The sequence below is a fragment of the Hibiscus syriacus genome, unplaced genomic scaffold, assembly GCF_006381635.1.
Source record: "Hibiscus syriacus cultivar Baekdansim isolate YM2019G1 unplaced genomic scaffold, ASM638163v2 tig00116937_pilon, whole genome shotgun sequence".
Taxonomy (NCBI): Eukaryota; Viridiplantae; Streptophyta; class Magnoliopsida; order Malvales; family Malvaceae; genus Hibiscus; species Hibiscus syriacus.
Window position 1 is genome coordinate 2,166,477 of NW_024063475.1, and position 22,195 is coordinate 2,188,671.

Here is a 22,195-nt window from a genome sequence, read left to right on the forward strand (position 1 = left end):
AATTCAATTTGATATATATATAATATATATATATATATATATATATATATATAATTAGATAAATTATAAGTTATGATCCCTTACATAATGTAATACTCTTTAGTTTTACAAGATTCTTCCCCAAACCTTTAATCATCAAATTCCATCTATCTTAGGTTTGATTCTTTTTCAGTTTTCTTTAAGCGTCATGGATTCTTTCATCTATGGTGTTTTCATTCAAGATCTTACTCTTTATCTCTTTTTGCCTTTGCTGCAATGCCACTAAACCATCTAGAAAATCCGATCAGATAAACTCCAACTCGGTATTCGTTAATCTTCATGACTCACATTACATTGAGTTAGTTGAACTCGTTGACAAGGCTTCTCCAAGCTCTTGAAGAAACAGATGGTAAGCACAATATTACATTTTTGCTCCTCTTACTGAAGCCCTGGAGCGCCAACTCGTCCCTGAGTTCGAACGGTTCTTGCTGGAACCCAAAATCTCAACTCACTCCAAACCCTTTTAAGTTCCACGTTACCCTCAAACGGGTTGGATCCCACCAATGGCCCAATCCCAAATTCAGACCCGGAAGCACATACCCTCTTGAAAGATTATGAACAAATCTTGGAAGGAAACCTAAAAAATAACATACATTCTTCGCAACAATTACATATTTATGTACATGAACAATAAACTTACTGAATATCTTGAACAATGAATCATTACTCTAACATACTTCATATCATTCTCTTTCTTTGAGTTTTAATTTCGTTCTCTCTCATTCCTAAAACTTTTTTGTTTGTTGATGTAGAAAACCGTTGTTAACATGTTGCAATCTTAATTCATCTGCTGAATAAAACTTTGAGTTGTTCTCTGTGTCAAACAAAAAATGTTGCTGACAAGGGATCGGTAAGGACGTCCGTTATTTGATCCACAACAGGAACAAACTTGACTTGAAACTATCCTACTAATACTGCAAGAACTGGATGTGTACTAAAAAGTAAACCATGATCCATGGTTCTTTTGAGATACTTGACAATTCTTTTAACTACATTCCAATGCTTGTCAAAAGGTGACTGCAAATTGACTAACCTATTGATACAAATTGAATGTTGATCTAGCGATACATCATTTTGAAGAATCCATAACTGCCTATAACGTAGCATCCAACATGGATCATCATCGAAAAAGAAAGATAGGTGTGATAACCATAGGTTTAGGTGTGGGGGGTTGTATCTACAATCTTTTTTTTCCAACAACTATGTAGATACTTATTTTCGTTCGGGTTTTTTTTTTCATATAACATAATATACATAATAATTTCAAATAGTTTTTTAAAAATATATATATATAGTTCTTGGAAACTCATTTTTGAAAACATATATATATAATTTTTTTAAAAACTGTTTCGAAAACGTAAAATATATGGTTTTAAAAACATTTTTGAAAACGTATGGTTTTAAAAACATTTTGAAAACGTATATATATGTTTTTGATTTCTTTTTGAAAACATAATATATGATTTTAAAAACATTTTTGAAAACATATATATAATTTTTGAAAACATATTTCGAAAACGTATATATAGTTTTAAATATTATTGGAAGAATATATAATATATAATTTTCGAAAACATATTATTTTTGAAAATAATATATTATATAATTTTTTCCTTTTAAAAAATCTATATTAAGCTTATTATTATTTTATATTATTTTTTAGGTCCAAGTCCAGTGCGGTAAAAAAGGTCCAAAGGCCCAAGTCCAAGGCCAAACCGGTAGTCTAACCCAAAACCCAATTAGGGGGCCCTAACCCAACCCAAGATCAAAACTAGGGTTTTATGCTTAGTGAGGTGCCGCATGGAGTAGCGCGTGAGGACCACGCGTTGCGAGCAGCACCGAGAATTCCGGGTCATTTTTGGTGACAATCGACCGAGATTTACGGTATCTCAAATCACAGTAAAATCAGAGCAAATGAGAACCATGTCTCCATAACCCTCAGCAAAGAGGGAATATATCCCTAATCTGAGCAAACCGAAAATAAGGAACAACCTCGTTTTTTTCGGTCGAAAACACTGGAGAACGACTATAAAGCCCTTACAAGTCGAACAAGAAAGAACATGAAGAAATCAAATACATAGCAAACAAAATCAACCAAGAGCCACATTCGAAAACAATAAAGAAAGTAAAAAAATCATCAGTGCTTGCGTCTGTTTTGGCTCGAGAGAAGAGGAGTCGCCAGAACTTGAAGGGATGCCGGTTTTCAAGGTAAAAAAATCGAAACTTTGGGCATATATATATATGCTTTTCGGGGCTTTTTTACGAGATTTTGGCCTCGGATTCGGGCTCACTGGGTTGGGGAAAGGAGGACGGCGGCAGTCAGTGCAATGGGGGCTTCGTCAGAGTGTGGTCGGACCTATGGCCGGTTAGGGCTTGGGGTTGAGAGAGTTTTGTGAAGAAGGGGGTTGTTTTTGGGTGAAATGAAATAAAATGAAATTTTAAGATTTTTTGGGCTATTATAGAGGGATCGAAGGGTAATTAGCAAATAGTTTAATTATTTCCACAGTCCCTGAGCTTTTGATGCATAATTCGTTTTGGTCAGCTTTTGTAAATTTACCCATGAATTTCGAGTTTATTCAATTTAATCATTGTTCATTTTTTGATATTTCACAAATAGACCCCTCCAACTTTTTGTTATTCTTTCAGCATCCAAATATTTCAATTTGGTCCTTAATTTTAAATTGTTGCATTTTAAATTACAGTTTTTCTTTTACTTTATATTCTTAATTTAATTTTGTTTTACTTTAATAATTAAAATTAATTTGATTTATATTTTAGGTCAATTTCAAATCCTTCAATGGTAAGTAGTTCAGATCAAACTTTTAATTTTAATTAAACTTTTAATTTTTGCTATTAAGACAACCGAAAAATTAAATCGGTATCGAAAGGGCAGTGCAAGGGTGCTAATCCTTCCTTGACTGTAACCGACTTCCAACCCGACATATTTCTGGTACGACTCTACTGGGGACAGATAAGTGAGTCATGCTAACATTAATTTCGTTCGGTCAACCTAATTTAAAAAAATGATCGGTTACGACAGCTTGGCGACTCTACTGGGGACAGATAAGTGAGTCATGCTAACATTAATTTCTAGTTGTCTTCTTAAGTGAAAATTGTAAGGTTAAATTTTAATTTAGCTATTCGATCCTTATTATTTATCTTCTATTATTTTTTTCAAATAAATAGTTGTACTGATGTTTTTTCAACGATTTCATATTTTCAAAATTTGTCTCAGGCTTTATACCTGAGCACTAAACCTTTTCATAAGTTGAGGTGAAAACGATGCCTTCGTGTGAATTTATTCTCTGTACAGGCCTAGCAAGTAACTTTCGGGATTCATATTCCTTATGTCTTTGTGGGAATTTATTCTCCGTATAGACATAAGAGAATGTATCCTTTCGAGTTTAACTCGGTTCACACAAGCTTGTAATGGGCTTAGAGTGAGGGTCTGGCAAGCCCAAGGGGGCACCATTAAGGAGAACTCGGGTACCTTTTTTAGAACTTAAACCGGGAGACTACAAGGAATTAGAGCCCACCTTAAAACTCCATTCCAAACCTAGGATGCTTTAGTTATTTCCTGTTTTACTTTATGTTCAAAGCATGCGAACTAGAAAAACATGCGGTTAGGATTTGCTCAAAAATTAACATTCAGAATAGAAATCATGTCCGGGTAAGAATAAAAACATGTGGGGTAGATATCATGTGAGGTAAGAACTTTTACTTTCATTATTATTTTGATTAGTATTTTTTTATCTACTAACTTGTTTCCCTTTTATTTTTTTGTTTTCCGTTGTTTCATCATTTGCATCATTTAAAAGAGGTGATGGATCCACAAAAGTGTTCATTAAACACAAATAATTTACATTAATGGAAAAGGGATGCAAGAGGTGAAAAACGCATAGGTCGACTATGGTCAGAAAAGACTCAGAAAGAAAAGGGAGACAATATGCAAGGTAACTATGTGTCAGATCTGGCTGGTTTACTTCTGTCAACCTTAAGTAGAACAATGTTCAGAATTGCGGAGCATGTGGGACAGTTGGAAAAACGATCAAAACAGAATTTCTGCCAGCGATATGGTGATATCGCGCTTCTACTCTATGTCAAGATAGATGAGCCCCTAATTCGAGCCTTAGTGCAATTCTAGAATCCGGGGTATAGTTGTTTCACATTTAATCAAGAAGACATTATGCCCACAATCGAAGAGTATACTACTTTACTACATTGTGAAGGAATCAGAATGGACCGGCTCTACACCAAGCATATCAAATGTCAATCTTTCAAGAATTGGTCGACAAAGGTTGCAGGGGTAGATGAAAATGGGTAACTGATTGGATTCATCACAGGGTAAAGGAGAGGGAATTGCTTGGACCCATATCAAGCACTAATGAAGAATCATCCAGATGAATGGAAGACGATAGACCTTTTTGCAATAGTTTTCTACGACTTGGTTATCCCCCCAAAAACTTTGGGACATATCGAGGTGAATGTGGTGGAATGTTCGAACAACTATCGAAGCGAGTGAACCTGACACCAAAAATATTAGCTGAACTTTTCGTTCACTCAACCATTACAGAAAGATAGGGGATGAAGATTTATAGGGTGCACACAACTTCTCCAGGTTTAGATCCATAGTCATTTCTAGAAGACTGGTGGGATTTCTTACCGCTTATTCAACATCACTTACTCTCCTTTGGGGGAATTCCTTACACTAAGGTGGTAAGAAGGCATCCCAAAAGAAAAATGGGTAAAGTTATTCACGCATTCAAGACAAGGACATTGTCTGGAGAGCCCCTTGGTTAACCCATAGTGACATCCTTTGATGTTAGAGACTTAGAAATCATAACGTTACTGAATTATGGGGAGGAGTCGGATATTCTCCAATTTTGGCACTTGGCAGTATGGGACACACCAGTTTGTCCCAACTACACATGGAATATTTGGATCGGAATTTGCATACCATGAGGACAAATACAGGAAGAAGGTAACAAATGTAGCTAAGTCATGGGAAGATATTCCGTATGGATGTTGTGGATGCTAAAGACATTCTTACTCTAGATTATTTGGAATGGAAGAAGTTAAGAAAGAATGACACCATTCCCGTGCCATCATGAAGATACTCGGACCATGGAAGCGCATCTTAAATCGGTTCTCTCCGAATTGGAGATACAAAGAAAAATTCAAAGCTGAAAAGGAAGCTGAAACAAAGGCTAAGGGAAATTGAGGCTGAAATATCCAGTGGAAGTTAGATGCCAATACTCAGAAGGATTGAGAAGACAATTTAGAAAAAGATAGAAGAAAAGTCTACTTTAAGCTGTAAGATTTAAGAAAGGGGTATCAAGAATAAGTTCAGAACAAATCCAGTCTAAAATATCTTCTGAATACTGGAAAGTTTGAAGCCAACAACCTGAAGTTCGAATGATAAGATGAAAAAGAGACACTGACAGCTAAGACTTCCCAAAGGCGTTTGTTAGAAAGATAACACCAGAACAAACGTTGAAGATTAAATAACTGATCTGGAGGGGTCTCTTCAAATCTCTTCAAAGACAGCAAGAACATGATGACAATACCATAGCTGAGTTAGAGGCCACTGTGGACAAGTTTAAGAACAATCAAACGAGCTTCAGATAGTTCTCTTTGATGGGATTTCAGTGGTTTTCTTTGGATCAAGCTCAGCAAAGGGTGAAAGATAGAGATATGGTCATTCGAGACTTCTTATAGCAAGTACAGAAAGTAGCACATCACTTGCATGGTTTGGCAAGAGAAGCAGAGTGGTCTGACAAGGTATTCAACCAGTGACAGATGAAGGAAGAAGACTTGTCAACCTATTTGAAGACGTTAGGGGTCTAGAGAAATTAGTCAGAATGTACCTTTAAGATGTTTTTGTCTCTTAAGAAATAACACTTTTGTCCCAATAAAGATTATTTATAATAACAGACACATTTTTGGATCAGTTCCTCAAAAATTTCATGCATGCATTTATATACTTTGCATTTGATTTTTTTCTCTTCATTTCTTTACATTCACATTAACTAACAGAAAATGTCTCATCAAAAAAAGGAACAAACACTGGACATACTACCCCCAAGAATTGGACACACCTCATACTCATAATACTCGTTCAAAGAAGAAGAAAATGGAAGCAAAGATTGCTCAACTCGAAAAGAACGTGCTGAGGTTTGATAACTCCGTAAAATACTTAAATTCTAGTCTTTTCACTTAAGTTATTGCTCGTCTAAACAAGTATGCACTGCATTTTTAGTTGCATTTAGTTACATATAGGTTGTGGTGGATATTTTTCATATGCAAGATTTATTTGGCTTAACTGATGCTGCTGAGGAGAAGGGTTGTTTGAGTTGTGTTTGTGCAGGAATTCTATAGAGGAAGAACATTTCAGTCATGACAATGAAAAGTTGCAAAGGCCAATGGAGCAGATGAGAACGTGAGGAGCAGATTTATCTCGCTGAGGCAAGATTTATCTGAAGAAGTCTGAAGCAAATGTGGCGAAACCGCCTATGTCACATGCCAGCTGGATGACCTGCTTCACGTGCAAGCAAGCCTTGAATATCCTGACAACCGCCAGCCGCCTTTCCTTTTTAAGTTTGGGAAATTAATAACGACTAATTAAGGAAACTCCAAAAGCATGCAAAGCCCTAGGAGATTCTGCTTATAATTACTAGCCGTAGCCGTAAAAAGAAAAAGGAGGGCAAGGAAGAAGAAAGAAAAGCTTTACCTTAGGCGTGAGCAAGTAACTGCAGTGCTTTAGTAGAGAATGATCAAGCCTTGAGAGAGGGTGATCACCAAGGCAGGAGTGGTGCTGATCAAGATTGTTGCGACAAAGCCCCTGTTTTGGGAGTCGTTCTTCCTTTGTTCTTAAACTCTTATTTTATTTGGGGTTGTATTAATAGTTTAATCTTGGATGATCTTTGATAACACCATGAATGCTTTACTTGGTGTTAAACTTTGTTTTCCTAAATAATATTTTATGTTTATGAATGATGAATTATGTTTGCTTATGACGTTTTGCTCATAGTTTAAATATTTTTTCCTTAACATGTAAGAGAACGAGAGATCGCCTGGGGTTTCGGTAAAACATGTCTGGGCATTGTAAGAGCCATCGAGAGATAGCCTTTTGTCTAGAAAGTGATTCTTGAATTCGAGAGAATTAAGAGAGATCAACATGAGCAAAGGAATGAATCTGGGATGGTGAAGTTCTAACTTGTCTACCTTAGAGATAAGGAGTGAGTTTCAAACGACTAAAAGGGATAAGGCTAGAGTAGGTTAAGACAACGTCTATAGTTAACACCGAGAGGTATTTCCATAGCAACCGTCTAAGATACCTAGTAATTATGTCGGGCAGTTTAGTGAGTCATAATAATTCATTCTGGGCTTAAATAATTGTTGCCGAGACAATGGTTTAGCATCAGTGCTCTGTGACAGTCTGAATATGAGGGTTGTTTGCATTATATTTTCCAATACTTGTTTTGTTTTATCTGTCTACATATTTCTTTGTCTCGACCACACTTTTCTGAATCACGAATCATTATTCTTGGCTCCTTAATATTAGTTCTTAGCTTTAATACTTAGTAGGATTAATTTGTGGCATTAGTTCTAGTTGTGGTGAAAATATATTTCTAATCCAATCCCTGTGGAGACGATACTCACTCACTACTATATTACTTGCATCGATTGTGTATACTTACACAGATAGCTTGCCTTATCATATACATTCACAGGCGATCAAGTTTTTGGCACCGTTACCAGGGATTGGCAACTGACGAAATTTCCAGCCATAACAAGTTCTTTGCGTCACTTTATAATTATTTAGTCTAACGTAGTTTATTATTTTCTTTTATAGGTTTTTATTATTGCATGACCTTGAGATTTGCTTGTAAGCCTTTGGAACCGTTTGACCCTGAAGTTGAACAATCGTTCAGACAAAGGTTGCGTGCCCAAAGAACCAGAGAACAATTGAATCAAATGCAAAATGACATGGGAGATTTAGGAGATCAAGTTGCAAGACCAGAGCGATACGAGATCATTTGAACCAATTCTCGATGACCTCAATCCTGGCATAGTGGCACCTGAGATACAAGCCACTCATTTTGAACTCAAACCGGTGATGTTTAATATGCTGAACTCTATCGCCAATTTGGTGGTACACCCAATGAAGACGCTAGACAACATGTGTATGCTCCTTGAAGTATGCGATTAATTTAGACAACAAGGAGTACATGAAGATGTGCTCAAACTGAAGCTTTTTCCTTACTTCTTATGTGATAGAGCAAGAGCTTGGCTCAGCGGAGTTCCTCCCGAATCAATGGAGTCATGGGCAAATTTATGCAAGAGTTTCCTACTCCGATATAATCCGTCCAATATGAATCGAATGACATTGCGAGTTTTCGCCAAGGCGATGATGATCAATGTACGAATGTTGGGATAGATATAAAAGTTACTCACAAATATATTAAGCATGGATTTCATGATTGGACGCAATTGGTGATATTTTAACAATGGAGTCAATGCACCAACTCGAATGATGTTAGATGCCTCAGCAAATGGCACCCTACTAGAAAAATCATCCGAGAAGCTTTTGACATCCTCGACAGATAGCAAATAAGACTATCAATTTCCAAGTGCAAGATTGGGAACCGGCAGAAAAACCTCTGGAGCATATGAATTCGAAAGCAAAGATCGTAGTAGCCCAACTTTCTGCCATAACCAATATGTCAAAACTTGCAACGTCACCTAAATTTTTCGTGGAATAATCAAGGGAACAACAACAATCAAGCCACAAATTACAGGCCACAACAAAATCATTCTGACCATCAGCATATTCAGAATCAGCATCAGCAGCCTGGCAGAACAACAAAGGTATAACTTCTTCCTCTAACACTCATTCCAATATTAACTCATTGGAATTATCCTTGCAAGAATTCATGGCCTTGACAAAAGATTTTATGGCGCCTACAAAAACCTTGATGCAGGAACATGCCATGACATTACATTCTCGCCCACACGGAAATCTCCCTAGTGAACTGAAGTCACTAAGCATCATGAGGAAGAGCAATGCAATGTACTTATACAAGGAGAGGAAAACAAGTTGATCAAGATGACAAGTTTGGGGGAGAACAGCTGAACAATTCTCGCCAAGGCGTAACACAACCGGATGAGGAATCTGAGAATGCTGAACAGAGAAAGCGCATGAAGAGAAGGAAAGACGTAAGGCTCAGAAAAGCATCAATCGGATAACAGAAATTCATGGTCAAGGCCAGCGCTTTCCCTGCACCATCAGTAGTCGTGTAGACCTCCACCACCGTTCCCTCAACGGTTGAAGAAACATGATGATGACATCCAGTTCAAGAAATTCATTGATGTTCTGGACCAGTTTGTATCATGTGCCCCTACTCGAAGCCATCGAGCAATGCCTTCCTATGCCAAGTGTCGTAACCGGTTTTCGTCCGGGTACGAAATTTTACTTTGGTGAAAAAAATGTGGATAAATAAATGTTTTTATGAAATGTTTTGGGAGACGCCATCGACCTTTTTGAGTAAGGTAGGTCGAATACCTAAAAATCATCTTTTAAAATAGTTTTTAAGAAAACTCGGTTAAAATATAAACTGGTGTATGTTTAACCAAAAATTCATTTTTTTTAATAATAAAAAGGGATTCGTGGTCGGTTATGTTTGGGGAAGGATTAGCACCCCCATAAAGCCCAAATTGGTCTTGTCGATTATAATTGTCTAATATTAGAATTTAAGAATTCAAATATAATTTAATTTATAATCCTATTATTTTGTATTTAATTGGATAATTCTAAGGAAGAAAAATACTAAATAATTTTTATAAATTATAAATAAAATATTTATTTATTTAAAACATCAGAAAATGACATCTAGTTGCTTTAAGACTGCCCTTTCTTAATATTTGAAAAATGAATAATATTAAAATAATATTTTTTCCTAAGAAAATAATTTAAATAAACAATATGTATTTTTTATTTTATAAGTAGGATATTTATTTATTTTTAAAATACCAGAATATGACATCTAGTTATATTAAGACTGACATTTCTTTGATTAAAAATAAATAAATATTATTATTTAATTAATTGGTTAAATTATTAATAATACTTTAATATAATATTAATATAACTAGAATAAATAAAATAAAAATCAAAGTACTATATTGAAATTGAAATGATAAAAATTACATTGTAATTAAATAGTGACTAAAATGCATAAATTAAATAATAGGATTAAAATATAAAATATTAAATTCATGGTCAAAAATGAAAGAATTAAAAATCAATAACTAAAATATAAATAAAACCTAAAGGTCCTAATTTGAATTATTATAAATTCTAATGTTAACAGTGTATTTATCCATAATTAATTAATCAGGATTAAATAAAAACAAATAAAATTAAAGGACTAATCATGATATTTTACCTTAAACATATAAATATACAGGTAAAGACTAAAATAGAATAAAATAAAATTTGAAGACAATATTAATATGCTTAGAAATGTAATTCCAGTGACTAAAACGTAAAATTATAAAACTTGAATGACTGCGGAAAGGGTTTTCCCATTAGAAAATTACACATATACCCCTTCTACCTTCCACCGAGGTTGGCTGGCCACCAGCCGGCGATCAAGTTTCGACACTGATCGCCACCGCCTAAAAATCCCTGTAATTTCCCTCTTTTAACCCTAATGCCGAATTTGGCCTCAATTTCCCCTAAAAATCCCTGTAATTTCCTAGATCTAAGAAAATACCTTTGGTATTTTTAATTCTTCGGTGATGTTTGGGGTTCTCCGGCAAGGTAAGTTCTTCTTCTTCTCTTCTTTTTTTTTCTTTGGTTTTGTTGCTTGTTGTTGTGTTCGTCGTTGATGTTCGTTGTTGCTCCCCTCATTTCTCTTCTTTTTCTCGCAGGTTTGGTGATGGCTTTATAGCCTTCACCGGTGTTCTGCTCGGACCAATCCAAAAGGGGCTCTTCGGTGAGTCACCATAGCTATAGTGGTGACTCACCATAGAGCTTGACGTGTGGAGGGCGTCGTGGCAGCCGCTGGAATCTTCTACGAGGAGTGGCAGCAGCTTCCTAAGGTGGCGGGGTAGTGGCAGCAAAGGAGGCGGCGACGTGGCCCTAGGGTAATGATACCCTAGGGTTTCCTGCTGGGACCATCTGGGAGTTGGATCAAGGCCAGATCCAATGGCTGTGAGCTGAGGCGGCTGAAGCTGAAAATGATAGAAACCCTAATATGGTTTTAGGGTTTAGTTGGCTGGATCTGGGTTGGGCTTGTATCTCTTTGGGCTTTCGGGTTTGGGCATACTTTGTAATAATTTATAATAATAATAATAATAATACATATTATTAATAATAATAAAAGATAAAAGATAAAAGAAAAAATTAGTGTCTACAGCTGCCCCTCTTTGCTCATTCTTGTGTTAACAAGAATAGAGCAAAGACGAAAAAGACAATAATTTTTTTTTTCATTTGGCTTCTTTTGAGTACGATGGAAATGTTGAAAACATTTTGCCCTGAGGTCTTATGAATGGATCTGAGGTCTTATCATCTTGCACTGTAGGTCTTACAGATGACCCGGAGGCTTTGAAAACATCATGCACTGTAAGTCTTACAGATGGATCTGAGTTTTTTTAAAAAAAACATCATGCACTGTAGGTCTTGTGGATGGCCCTGAGGTCTTATCATCTTTCACTTTAGGTCTTACAGATGACCCGAAGGCTTTAAAAACATCATGCACTGAAGGTCTTACAGATGACCCAAAGGTTTTGAAAACATCATGCACTGAAAGGCTTACAGATAAGGCTTTAAACACATCATGCACTGAAGGGCTTACAGATGACCCGAAGGCTTTCAAAACATCATGCACTGAAGGTCTTACAAATGACTCGAAGGCTTTAAAAACATCATGCACTGAAGGTTTTACAGATGACTCGAAGGCTTTGAAAACATCATGCACTAAAGGGCTTACAGATGACCCAAAGGCTTTGAAAACATCATGCACTGAAGGGCTTACAGATTAACCGAAGGTTTTGAAAATATCATACACTGAAGGACTTACAGATGACCCGAAGGCTTTGAAAACATCATACACTGAAGGGCTTATAGATAACCCGAAGGATTTGAAAACATCATGCACTGAAGGGCTTACATATGATCCGAAGGCTTTAAAAACGTCATGCACTGAAGGGCTTACATATGACCTGAAGGCTTTGAAAACATCATGCACTGAAGGGCTTACAGATGACCCGAAGGCTTTGAAAACATCATGCACTGAAGGGCTTACAGATGACCCGAAGGTTTTGAAAACATCAAAAAGCTCCCGAAGGCTTTTTGAAAACATCCTGCACTGTAGGACTTACAGATGTGGGAAATAGTTTACTAAGTAAGAAACTTTGGAAATCGTTTTCTTACTATTAAACAATTTCATTTTTAGAAAAGATTAAATGAGAAACTTTGGAAATCGTTTTCTTATTATTTTTCAAAATAACATGTTGATTGGATAACATGCCCCAATCTCAAAATAATGCTCATTCTTGTGGATTGCGTCCATCTATCTTCAGATGTTTGCATGATTCCTGAATTTGAGGTTTTGAATTCTACCTTCTTCTTGTAAGGTATTTGTCATCATGAATATTCTTTTTCATACGAAGATCTGTAATACTTTATGTTTGAATGCAATCAAATGTATCAATATAATGCATTGTTTATTGTGCAAATGATGTTCTTATAAATGCATGAATGTTGATGCAATCTTCATTTGACTTCAAAGTGGTGAACTCGATCTTCCTTCACTTGATCATTTATTACCAGGGTTACATTCGGATATCAGTGTAGCAACTTATGTTATATTTCTGAAGAACCATCTGATCAATCTGCATCTTTGTGTCTTCTTTGTTTCATTTAAGTATTAGAAAAAATGTTTCATTTATGGAACTCTTGTCGTAGTCAGAATTATGACCTTGATGTTCCCATTTTTGTCTTTAATAACATCAGTTTTCTTCATCTGGACTTGTGTAGAAATCCAATAAAGTTTTCATCTTTAAAAAGAGAATCTATTATCTTTGAAGAGAGAATCTATCATCTTTGAAGAGAGAATCTATCATCTTTGAAGAATGTAGATGTAGATATGCTAAACTCAATAGCAATTAATTAGAAGATCATCGTCTGTTTGTTTTGACTCTTAAAACACATCACAAGGAGGATTTATCCTAATTCCTTTCATGTCTCCACACCTAATCAAATCTCGAATAAGATAACTTGGACCATATCATGTCGAGATGTTTAACAACAACCTATTATTCAATCTTAGTTGGCTCCACTAGTTTCTTGTTGTTAAAATTTCAGTTTCCCTTCTGTGAAAAGAAATCTTCATCATATATCACTTCTAACCTTGGGGTTGAAGAATACAAACTTCATCTTAGGTCTATAAATGAAAATGCCATATGATTGCAACATTGGTTCAGCATCAGAATAACTGGTTCGTAAAACATTTGACAACACATTCATCATCTCATATGGATTTTACTTAGATGCTCGTAAAATATTTGACAACATATTCATTCTTTCCCGTGGCTTCTGCCCAGATGTTCGTAAAGCATTTGATAACACATTCATCATCTCATATGGTTTTTAAACAAATGTTCGTAAAATATTTGACAACATATTCATCATTTCTTGTGCCTTCTGCACAAATGTTTTCCAGTGAAGCTCTTTGCATAGTGTTCAAAGCTTTTGTATGATGTCACAAGACCATTTGAGAACAACACTCAGTGGGAATACAAATGGGATGTTGGTGTGTTTCATGACCAAAAAGTTGGTCAAATTCATAAAATATGTTAGTGTCGAATTGAATAAGAGATACCAACTGATCTTGATATCATCTCGAGCAAGGGAAAGTGTGATACCGATCATATTTTCTTCCATAATGAGTGTTGTAGGAAGTAGAAACACATCAGCTATAGGATCCATGTACAGAGAGAGGTCCATGGAAGTCCTGCTGCTGTAGATGAAACGCACATGATAAACAAAATAGATGAATCGCACATGATAAACAAAATAGATAAAAACTCAGTTCACCCTGATTGGCAATGATAACCCCAGTAACAACGGGAATAAGGTTAATATACGTAAGCCCAAGCCTCTTTCTTCAATGTCATCAAGTAAGCAAAAGTTATTGTGAAAAACAGCTTCGTAGCCCCAACAGTATGATTGAAACTAACTGCCATGAATCTCAAAGAAATATTTCCAATCATCACCGACATTCAGAATACAAAATTCAAAGTCGAGATTTTGAGGAACTGAATCCTGGATAGAATGGTCTACATGGGGACCATCTTTATCCATGCAACCGTGATGCAGCTTAACAAAGAACACGTTGTCATGTGACAAATGGTTAAAAAGATTGAGTATTTGAAACCATACTTGCTGAGTAAATGTTTGTTCAATAACATGATCATAATGTAACTGCCTGATGAACGAAGCAATTATGTGTAATCAATTCTACTGTCACTGTTTCACCATTTTTATTCTTCACGCCTTTCTGTCTCATTGGAAATATTTGCTCAAAGAAATGATCTTTCCACATGATTTAGGCCTTCATCATGCCCAAACATTTGATGATATGAACATTCAAAATGTGCCAATATTCCAATTTCTGATTGAAATGGGCTTTTAGCATGCCCCAACATTTGCTAATGCATACGTTAAAAATGCGCCAATATTCCAATTTCTGATTGAAATGGGCTTTCACCATGCCCCAGCATTTGCTAATACATACGTTCAAAATGCTCCAAAATTCCAATTTCTGATTGAAATGGGCTTTCAGCATGCCTCAACATTTGTTGATATAAATGTTCAAAATGTATTCAAAATTGTTTTCTTGCTGATATGAGCCCTCAAAATAAACTTTCAAAATGCCTCACATGAATCATTTCTGACTGAAATGGGCTTTTGAGATGTCTCAATATTTACTTCTTGCTGAAATGAGCCTCCAAGAATGCCCAAATATTCATATTATTGTTAGCCTTCAAAATACCCTACATAGATGCCCCAATATTCTATTTATATTTGAAATGGGCCTTCAAGATGTTCCACATAGATCTGTCTGAATTGGGCCTTCAAAATACCCCAACATTCTAAATTGTAAGGCTTACTCCCAATGTTTGTTTGACTTAAATATCATGATCCCCACGAGGTCCAATTTCGACAATGCATTGCTTGTGGCTTTATTCGTGCCCCAAATATGTTTATCTTGAATACTCTCATTCTGGTGTCACTAAACAGTAGTTGTTAAGTAACTTGAGGAATTCTATTCATGTTGTCACAAACTTTAAGAAGTAATCAATCATTCTGATAGAAATGTATGTGATATATGCCTCTTATGAATGAGGTGATCATCTTCTGGATATGAAAGGGTCTAGTTGGACAGAGCGATATAAATAGCTTAGTAATCTATTCCAGGTCGACATAGTGGCTTATTATCTTTCGGTCTTAAGAGACATGTTCCCCAGGTACATCAATGTCCTGTCTCTTTTCTCTGGGATCGGTGGTGCAGAGGTTACCCTCTACCAGCTCGACATACCTTTGAAGCCAGATATACAAGAACTGAATGTTGATCTGTTGGAGTAATTGATGAGTAGATTTGGCAGATTCGACCTTGTTGTCGGTGGCATCCGATGTAACAACCTTACCGGAAGAAATAGACATCACCATAATAGATTCGAGGATTTTTATTGGCGTCTTTTCTTGCAATGGCTGCTATAACAACTTTCTTTCCTGTTTGTCCAAGATAAAAATGCTAGATCCCACTCTTCCCAAACCATGGAAATGTTTAGTCTATGGTAAAATTGGTTATCTCTACTTTTGGAATCCTGTAACCAATGTTATCTAATATGAAAGGCCTACAAGTGTAGAATCTGATCCAAGATCTTATTTTGTCCCTATAATTTCTCAAATTCAAGTTCAACAATCTTGACAAGGAAAATGATTGGCATGGAAGAGGCAACAATGATGTATCAAGACTTGAGCCAGTATCACGGTATAACCAGAGTGTAGGTGGTGGACTTGTTCATTCCCACAATACACCTTATTAGACTTATGTCTATGTGATTGGAGGATCTGTTAGGAAATGGATTGATGGCTGGGGAAAATAAGTTGTCTGGTGATGCTTATCGCCGTCAACATGAGAGAAGTGGTAATCTTTCTTGATGAATTGCTAATAATGTCACAGGAGAGCGTCACAAGTTCAATTCTCCATACTTTTTGGCTTCTTGGACCACTTACTTTCAAGAATGTGAAAGGCTTCATCATTCTGGTATCACTTATTTTTTCTCTCCAATAGAGGTAGAATAGACAACAACTTGCTTCAAGGACCTTCCTCATTTGAGACTGTCCTGTTTGAAAATGTTTTTCTCCTTTCTTTATCAAAGAATGAAAGAATTTTGTAAAGTGTTGCCTATCACAGATTCAAAATAGAATCAAATCATAACCATGAATCTAAAGAATATCAAAAGAATCAACAATTCTTTAATGTTTGAGAATTATAGCTCTTTGATAAGTATCAAGATTTATGGGTTAGTTTCAGGATGGCTTTCCTCTTTTCTATGGTTACATCTATTTAAGATGTCACTCCCCTCTCTCTTTGTGAACATTGTCACATACCTCGCTTTAAGGACTTGGTATTTTAACCGGACACGTACAAAATGACACAATCTGGTATAATGGTTACTAGACCTTCTAGAATACTTCCATTTCAATTCTCTGAAATCCTTGATAAAGCAATGTGAAAACATCAATCTAATAACCAGATTTCTGTGTGTACGTGTGTGAAATAGACTATAACAGGTCTTCTTTTGTCATTTTGACTATTTGAATTCAGTTTTATTGGCATTAGCCTTCATTGGACTAATTAAACGGTTCAACTCATCACAATGTCTTTGACTTGACAATCACAGTGGAGCAAACACCGAACTGCCAAATACCCGATCAAGGTCATGTTTTGAATATATGACTCTTTTTTTTACATTAGCCTTCATTGGACTAATTAAAGGATTCAACTCATCACAATATCTTTGACTTGACAATCACAGTGGGGCAAACACCGAACTGCCAAATATCCGATCAATGTCATTCTTTGAATATATGACTCTTTTTTTTGAAAAACCTGTTATAGCCTAGGTGGCTGGTGGAATTCAGAAAATCTCATTACCAAATGACTTTAGACTAGATTTGTCAAAGTTTCATCGTCGAACTTCATCAATAGAAAAACAATCTAGTCAGCTTTGCAATGTTACACAAGATGCCCCACATTGTATATCCTTTATATGTAAATACCAAGCCTTTTGCCTAATTCCTTACATTGGAGAAAGTTCTCTCATTTTTTTGGAAATGGTAGTATTTGGGTATATTTCTTCTGAGGTAAGGTCAAGGGTCCTTGTTTTTCTGGTTTTCAATCCTGATATTTTGTCAAAGATTATAACTCTAATCATTAAGAGTTTTTTAATCCAATTGATATTCAAAGAACTGCTAGATTGCAAAATTGACTAAATGCTCATAACCTTAAAAGCAACATAAATTTATTTATTGCACAAAAGGAGGAGAAATGGACAAAAAACAAGTTCAAACAGGATGCTGAAAATAGAAAAGTACTACAGTGGTAGATAACAACTTCCACTTGTTTATTTTATCTTGCTCTATCATTCCTCGAATGTTGGGTGTGTACTTGGCCCAGGATTTTCATCCTTATTTTCCCCACATTTCTTGATCATCTTTTGTGTCAACTTCTTTGGATAAACCTTCAGATACACAACTCTTTCCTTCTTCTTGAATAATTTCCATCATCATCGTTTTCTCCCCTGACTGGAGATTGGGCTCAATTTTAAATCCAGAACAAATATCCTTGGTGATGACATTTTTGTCGTGTTTCTGAATACTTATTGCAACCATGATTGGTGTAGTATTTTCCAGACTCATTAAATTGTCTCATGCCTCACTTGTTTTCAGAAAATCTGATATATGTGTCTGAGGTGTCTTCTGGATTACATATGCCCCATTCCTTTTTAAGCCTATGGGTCAGTCTCGAATTACCTCTCCTTTTACTTCTTTATCATTTATAATTAGAGAAGTATTGAGAGTTGAATGTTTTATCTTTGACTCAAGTACTTTATTTTTCTCGTCCTCTGCAGCATGTACTTCACTTGTTTTGATACTATCAACTCTATTTTGGGGTTTGATTCCCAATTATTGACCAAAACAGACTGATTATTAACATCCACTTCTATGATTTCCTGAACTAAAAGGTCCCTTCGTTTGAAGTTACCATAATTCTCGATGGAGTGCCCTCGTGCTCCAGTATGATAGTCATAGAAGACTTTCTCATTATACCATCTAGGGTAAGGAGGAAATAAAGGTTTAGCCTGACATGGGGCAATAAGTTGGGCTTTGAGTAACTCAGGGCATAACTTGTTGCACGAAATTGAAGGAAACTTGGGTAGAATTTCCCTTGACATCACTATCTCCTTACAATTATTTACTTTGCTCTCTTAAAGACCTTGTGACTGATGACCAAAATGTTTTCTTTGAATGTTTGATTCTTGACCAACATCACGAGACAGACAATAATTCGAACATTTCTCTTTTTTGACCAGTTCTTAGTTTTTTAGGCGCTTAGGTTTCCCATCTTTAAAACATAACAACCCTTCTGTTATAAGATTTTGGATTTTTAATTTCAGAGTTATATAATTTTTTGCAGAGTGACTGAAATCTCCAGAATGATAATTACATAATTCTTTGACATTTTGCCAACTTGGATGCCAAGAATAAGCTATAGGAGGAATTGATGTTATAAGACCATTTTCAAAGAGAAAATGTAACACGTCTGAACATGAGATTGGAATTGGAATGAGAGGTATCACTTTATTTTTTTCCTTTCTTAGCTTTCTTCAATGGCCTTTGAACCTCTTCTATACTTCGCTTCAACTTGATCTCTGTCACCTTTTCTGGAAGCCTTACTGGATTTCCACATCTCTTGAAAAGTTCTTGGTCATTTGTTTCCATTGCATTGGCTATATCATTCATAATCCCATTCAAATCTTTCACAACAGGAGCCTCTAAGGGTTTCTCACCATGGATCACAACATTCATCAGGTCCATCAGTTTGGTTAATTGTTCATTTGAATCATCCTGGGACTTTTTTACTTGATCAGTCATCTCTTGTTGTGTCTCGATAAATTGCTCTTGCAGTTTCTCGATTCTACCAACCCTTGCTAAAATCTCATTCATGGCTATTATCCTTCTTTAGGAAGACCAAGTTAACTCCAATTTGATTTCGAAAATTCTGTCAGGGAATTCCCCACTAATTATTCCCATGTTTTCATGATTAAATGCATGTAAAATAGTTTGAAACAAAATGTAATTATGCAAATATGCAAATTCAAAAATGAAAATGTAAATATAAACGTAAAAATGCGAAGATGAAAAATGAAAATACAAATGTAAATATGTGAATGTAACAATAAAAGTGCAATACAAAAGCAAACATAAAAGTACAAATACAAAATGAAAATGTAAAGATGCAAAATGCAAATGCATGTATGAAAAGGTGTTACTCAAGAGTGATCATCTTAAAACATATTTCATTGAACACAAAAGTTTCGGTGCATCAAACAAAACTTTACATATAGGGGATAACTTTTACTCCTAACTTTAACAAAACTTTACATATAGGAGATAACTTTCCCTTCTAACTTCTCTAAAGCCAAGTTAGTTTCCATTCATGCTCAACAGTTGAATTATCAGTCTGCTTCAATTCCTTGTAAAGTCAGCTAAGTCTATCAGCTTATGGGTCATATTGCTTGTCTGGATGGCATCTTCTTCCATGACATTATCTTTTTCCTTCATCTTCTGTGTCAATTCTCGGAGTTGCTCATTTTCCCTTATAAGAGAACCTTTGTGTTCAAGAAGTTCTTTGACAAGATCTTCATATATGTTGTAGTTCTTTTTCAGTTTGGTGACCCCTATTATCCACTCTTATGGGGTGTTTTCTATGCTAGCATTTTGAAAGGCTTGATTGATCTTCTGGAAATCTTCATGCATGGTTTCCATTTTGTGCTCAATTTCTTGTTTTGATCCTTCAAATAACATGCTTGAGCTTCATAAAAACCTCCTTTATTCTGAATGCCCTGACTGATACTTTTACCATAGAATGATTTTGGTATCAATCTAACAGTATCTTTGTGGAATACTTTTGGTATTAATATAACAAGATCTTTGTGTGCATAGCTCGCTTCTATCCTCGGAGTTTCTCAGGATGTCTTTCCTTGGATGCATCATATTTTGTTTGATCATAAAACTTTTTGTCCATTTATGAAAACTTTTCAATTTGATGAACAGTCTTTCAAGTCAACACCTTTTGGTTATTCCATGATCATGTAATGCAAACAAAAGAAATCAATATGTATAAAAAAATGAGAAAGGAACAAATAAATTGGTTAGTACCAATTAATAAAAAGAAAAAATCCTATATATGATATATAAATCCTAATCTCATGCTTTCTAGTTATATGCTTTGTTTGGAAAAATTAACATAACCGCATGATTACTAGTTCCCATGCATTTATTTAGAAGAAAAAATAAAATCAAATAAATTAAAAGCTAGATCTTATTTCTCCTTTGTGTACACCTACGGACAGAGGTTCAGTCTTGTCTTAGATCGGGTGAATTTCTAAGGTTTATTATATGCAGGGTTTCAGTTCTAGGAGTAAAGGTACTCGAACTGTCCTTGTTGGTGCTCCCTTGGGCTGCCAAACCCTCAATTCTAGTCCATCACAGACTTAAGCGGACCGAGTTCAATTCGAAGGGACACATTTCCCTATGCCTGACACGGAGAATAAATTCTCAGGAAGACATAAAGCATATGAGCCCCGAAAGTTACTTGCTAGACACGGAGAATAAATTCTCACGAAGTCGTCGCTTTCACTCCCACTTAAAAGGGACAAGCTTGATTATAAAGCTTATATTATGCAATGCATGTGTTGTGTGTGAGGAGAAATTTTCACACAAAAATTTATATCTAAAAAACAATAAAATACAAGAGTATAAAATAAATTGAAAGAAATCAAAAGAATCATAAAATAAATAAAATTGGATTCTCAATTTCTAATTATAGAGACAACATATAATTGACTTAGGTTAACCATGGTCCCCAGCGGAGTCGCCAAGCTGTCGTAACCGGTTTTCATCCGGGTACGAAATTTTACTTTGGCGGGAAAAATAATGTGGATAAATAAATGGTTTTTATGAAATATTTTGGGAGTCACCATCGACCTTTTTGAGTAAGGTAGGTCGAATACCTAAAAAAACATCTTTTAAAAGAGTTTTTAAGAAAACATCGGTTAAAAGATAAACTGGTGTATGTTTAACCAAAAATTCATTCTTTTTAATAATAAAAAGGGATTCATGGTCGATTACGTTTGGGGAAGGATTAGCACCCCCACAACGCCCAAAATTGATCATTGTCGATTATAAATTATCTATAATATTAGAATTTAAGAATTCAAATATAAATTTAATTTATAATCCTATTATTTTGTATTTTAATCGGATAATTATAAGGAAGAAAAAATATTAAATAATTTTTATAAATTATAAATAAAATATTTATTTATTTAAAACATCAGAAAATGACATATAGTTGCTTTAAGACTGCCCTTTCTTAATATTTGAAAAATAAATAAATATTAAAAATAATAATTTTTCCTAAGAAAATAATTTAAATAAAACAATATGTATTTTTTATTTTTATAAGTAGGATATTTAATTTATTTTTAAAATACCAGAATATGACATCTAGTTATATTAAGACTACCATTTTCTTTGATATTAAAAATAAATAAATATTATTATTTAATTAATTGGTGAAATTAATTAAATAATACTTATTAATATATATATTTATATATATTAATATGACTAGAATAAAATAAAATAATAATCAAAGTACTATATTGAAATTGAAATGATAATAAATTACATTACAATTAAATAGTGACTAAAACACATAAAATTAAAATAATAGGATTAAAATATAAAATATTAAAATTCATGGTCAAAAATGAAAAGAATTAAAAAATC

General features: G+C 34.9%; 1 pseudogene; it reads left to right on the plus strand.

Annotated features, from left to right (window-relative positions):
• Positions 1–203: 203 nt before the first annotated feature.
• Positions 204–22,195, plus strand: part of LOC120188018 — a 48,588-nt pseudogene continuing 26,596 nt past the window's right edge.